Below are 5,307 nucleotides of genomic sequence, written 5' to 3' on the forward strand. Positions count from 1 at the left end.
GAGGAAAGGTGCTTGGTGGCTTCCCGGGACATTCTGGACCGTACGTTGATCGAGGACTTCCGTCGGCGACGAGGTGAGCCTCCTCCTGGGGCGCCTGGTGGCGCTCTTGGGGGAGGGGGTACTGTCAGATCTCGGGTTTGATCACCTGTGTCTCTGCGGTTGTGTTTGTGCTGTGTTGTGTTTTGTGTCTTTGTTTTGACAGCTCACCATGTGCTTGTTGTCCACGTGGTTATTCTCCGCCCCCCTTGTTTTCTTGCTTGTTAGCTCTTCGGTTCTCACCGGGTTCTCATTGAGCTCATTATTATCTTCCCTTATAGCTCCCTGTGTTTCTCTGTCTCTCATCAGACTGTTATGGTTTACTCCGTTGTTCTGACTGCCAAAATTATTGTTAAGAGTCTTGTCTCGTCTCGTTCAGGCTCCAGTGCTTCTAGCTGCCAGTTTGTTCTACTGCTCCTTGTGCGTCCAGGTTTCTGTGGACCATAATCTGCCATCACTCGGATTAACGAGTCCTGGTTCGTCGGCTTCGTCTCCCCCGCTGTCGCGGCAACCGCCGACCACTTCTCCCAGGATATTGGACTATTGTTCACGAACTGTTCGCTGAAGCGTTCCACGTTTTCCCCTGCACTTTAACTCTAATAAAAGTCATTGCTGAACCTGCAACTGAATCCTGACTGATCCCTGACATGACAGCCCTAATAAATAATTTTATTTTTAATATGGATTGCTGGTGGATAGTACATTATAATACTAAAACAGGAAAAGTGATTGCCATTCTTTAAATTAGTTCAAATAGTTTGCCTTATTAAAATGTTCTAAATTTTAATTCCTGACCATATAGGCCTTGTACAGACAATCTGAAAAGCAAAAGATCTTATAGCATAGCAAATCTAAAGTCACACTGGTTTGTGGGAGTTTGGGAAATGAATAGTCTGTAAACTTTCGTATAGGGACTTATTAACTTCTTGCTTATTAGCATGCATAGGACTCACATTGGCTGTTTATTAGTACTTATAAAGCACATGTTCTCCATGACCATATTCTGCTTATTAATAGTTAACAAGGTAGTTATTAAGTTTCGTTATTGGGTAGAATTAGTGATGTAGAATATGGTCATGCATAATATGTGCTTTATAAGTATTAATAAACAACCAATATGCTAGTAATATGCATGCTAATAAGCAACTTGTTAATAGTTAGAATTGGATCCTATACTAAAGTGTTACCTGTATATGCTGAACTAGCAAATGTCACTAGTTGCATCACTAAACAGGTGTATGATCTTGATAAATCTTGTATGAAATGTGTTGTTACAAATAAATAAATAAATAAATACAGTCATGGCCAAAAATATTGGCACCCTTGCAATTCTGTCAGAAAATGCAACCCTTCTCTCAGAAAACTGTTGCAGTTGCAAATATTTTGGTACTCTGGTGCTCATATGTTTATTTATTTATTTTCTTTTGTTTGTTTGTTTTGTATTGGAAAAAAAAGAGAAGAAATTCCACACAGAACACAAAAAAATGCACTGGACAAAATAACTGAAATCAGTCGCTTTCTGTAACCATGATTGAGTTTCTTATACCTCTCAACTGGAATTTTTGACCACTCTTCTTTTGCAAACTGCTCCAGGTCATTCAGATTTGAAGGCTATCTTCTCCCAAATGCTGTTTTGAGATCTATCCACAGGTGTTCTATATGATTCAGATCTGGACTCATTGCTGGCCATTTCAGAACTCTCCAGCGCTTTGTTTGTAACCATTTTTGAATGCTTTTTGAAGTGTTTCGGGTCATTGTCCTGCTGGAAGACCCATGACCTCTGGTGGAGACACAGCTTTCTGACACTGGCCACTGTGCTGTGCCCCAAAATTCTTTAGTAATCATCAGATTTTATGATACCCTTCACACAGTCAAGCAGCAAAGCAACCCCAAAACATATTTGAACCTCCACCATGTTTGACTGTAGGGACTGTGTTCTTTTCTTTGAAGGCCCCATTTCTTTTTCAGTAAAGAGTGCCACGTCCTTTACCAAAAAGCTCTACTTTTGTCTCATCTGTCCACAGTATGTTCTCCCAGAAGGTTTGTGGTTTTGTCACATAAGTTTTGGTAACTCCAGTCTTGCATTTTTATGCCTTTGTGTCAGCAGTGGTGTCCTCCCGGGTCTCCTACCATAGTGTCCCTTTTCAATGGATAGTGCAAGCTGCCACTGTACCCTGTGTCTGCAGATCAGCTTGAATTTGTTTGGAAGTTAATCAGGGTTCTTTATCCACAGTGGTGGACGAAGTACACAAATCAAGTACTTGAGTAAAAGTACAGATACATATAATAAAATATCACTCCAGTAAAAGTAAAAGTGCTCTTTTTTCAATATTACTTGAGTAAAAGTACAAAAGTACCCGTTTTTTTTAAAATGTACTTAAGTAAAAAAAGTACTGATTTATTTTGCTATTGTATATAGGCTACTTAATTTAATTTTGTATTAGCACATTTTTATTATCCTACTACTCAAATTCCCCTCTCAAACCTTGTCTGTGGTGTAAAAATACCCCTGGCCAAATGCCCCAAGAGGGCATCACTTTCCACTTTGATAATTACTGTAGTTACAATGTTCTGAACATCACATCCTTTCTTTTTCCCTCAGATGTAATCTATCTAGGTGGTGGAATAAAAATATTTGGACTTTATATCTAAAAATTACCTCAACTTAGTACCAACAAGCTTGTTAGCTAAGCAGTTAGAATCAGCTAACAATAGTTTCTTATTTTCAGTATGGTTATGAATAAAAATCATAAAATTCGACATAAGTAACTTACTTTTTGCAGCATCAGTTGCACATGTTTACAAGATCTCTCGGTCTTACTTGTGAATTCAGTTCACTGGAGACTTGCTCTAAACGGATCATTTGAATCAATGAGTTATCGACTCGAGAACAGTTGCAATCGGATCATTCCAATTCATGAATGAATTGTTAGGTGCGATTTGTGAATCAATTTACAGGCTCATTGAAAAGAATCAGTTTGTTCATGAATCAGACACCGCTTCTGCATCTCGAAGCATGTGATATACACTCAAAAAAGTCAACTAGTCACTTACTTGATTCAAATATGTCTGATTAACAAGAATAAAACAAATTTACTTATGTTAAGTGATTCATTCTTGTTATTTGAAACTAAATTAAGAAATAATCAAATGAATTAGATAAGAACTTGTTGATTCAATGAGACTGAGGCACTTCAGATCAACGACTCTCTCTGGTGAGTCACTGCACATGCTCAGAACTGGGGCGGAAACACACGGGTACATTTCAGCCACACTACAGAGTGTTCAAGTAGCATTGACAGTGTTGGAGTTAAGGAGATCATTATGTCATGATTGACCAATAATGATGAACACCTGCTGTTTACAAGCAGAATCACAGAAGGAAAGAGAAACACAGGAATCAGCCACAGCCAAAGATAAAATGAACTTAAATAAATGAAGACATTAAATCTCTAATTAAACAACTTCACAAACAACATTACAGTTTGACTTGATTTCTGTCATATATCCACAAATATTATTTATTTTATTTATTTATTTGAAAATTTCAATTGACCTCACCATCATGGCGATCAGGGTTTACTTTAGTTGGACTCTTGACTTTTGATATTTTTTGGCACATTTTTTGGTTGTTGTAATTATGTGTATGAAGCACATCTATTACAACAAAGTGAAACACCAAAAAGAAGTCTGGTTAGGTGTTTTTGGTTATTTTTTATTGGTTGTGAAATCATTAACATCCAGTGGTCTGATTCACTGATCTCATGCAGTGGTTAATCTATTTCATAATGTTTACAACAGGCATATGAACTATTATGGATGTTTATCTTATACACTAAACCTTGAAATCTACGGCCTTACTTTGACACACACAGACATCAAGAATCAGCATTTCCATCTCAACAATGGTGACATTCAACAGCTGCATGCTGGGAGTCATGGGTGAGTTCTATAATCTGCTGTTACTTAGCATGCAGCTGTTGAATGTCACCATTGTTGAGATTCAAATGCTGATTCTTGATGTCTGTGTGTGTCAAAGTGATGCCGTAGATTTCAAGGTTTAGTGTATAAGATAAACATCCATAATAGTTCAAACGCCTGTTGCAAACATTAAACTAACAGATTAACTACTGCATGAGATCAGTGCATCAGGCCACTGGATAATAATGATTACACAACCAATAATAAAAAAAAATTTTGACCAAAAAAAGCCTAATCAGACTTCTTTTTTGGCTTGTTTTTATTTGCTGTTATAGATGTGCTTCATACACATAATTATAGCAGCCAAAAATAAAAAAAATAAAAGGTCAAGAGTATAACTAAAGTAAACCCTGATCGCAATGATGGTGAGGTCAAATAACTTTTTTTTTTTTTTTTTAATAAAAAAACCTCTGTTTAGATGTTCTCAAATAATATTTGTGGATATATGACAGAAATCAAGTCAAACGGTAATGTTGTTTGTGGAGTTGTTTAATCAGAGATTTAATGTCTTCATTTATTTAAGTTCATTTTATCTTTGGCTGTGGCTGATTCCTGTGTTTCTCTTTCCTTCTGTGATTCTGCTTGTAAACAGCAGGTGTTCATCATTATTGGTCAATCGTGACATAATGATCTCCTTAACTCCAACACTGTGTCAATGCTACTTGAACACTCTGTAGTGTGGAAACACATGAACACTGAGCAGGGTTTGTTTAACACTGGGAAATATTACGTAAACTTTACCTGTTTCATTCACGTAAGACTGATGCATTTGAATCACATTAAGTTTAATTGATTTGTTTAAATGAAAACTATGTAATCTAAATGGAAATTTTTTATGTAATTGAATTACATAAAGGTTAATTTTAGGCTGAAATATTTTTTTGAGTGTGTACCCGTGTGTTTCTGCCCCAGTTCTGAGCATGTGCAGTGACTCACCAGAGAGAGTCGTTGATCTGAAGTGCCTCAGTCTCATTGAATCAACAAGTTCGTATCTAATTCATTTGATTGTTTCTTAATTTAGTTTCAAATAAGAAGAATGAATCACTTAACATAAGTAAATTTGTTTTATTCTCGTTAATCAGACATATTTGAATCAAGTAAGTGGCTAGTTGACTTTTTTTGAGTGCAGGATCGTCTCCTTAAGAGGATTCAGCTGCGGGATCGGAGTGCCACCAGTGCAGAGCTTGCTCAGGAATGGCAGCAGGCAGGTGTGAGCGCATCTGCACGCACAGTGAGGCGAAGACTTTTGGAAGATGGCCTGGTGTCAAGAAGGGCAGCAAAGAAGCCACT

The sequence above is a fragment of the Labeo rohita genome, unplaced genomic scaffold (genome assembly GCF_022985175.1).
Source record: "Labeo rohita strain BAU-BD-2019 unplaced genomic scaffold, IGBB_LRoh.1.0 scaffold_237, whole genome shotgun sequence".
NCBI classification, from domain to species: domain Eukaryota; kingdom Metazoa; phylum Chordata; class Actinopteri; order Cypriniformes; family Cyprinidae; genus Labeo; species Labeo rohita.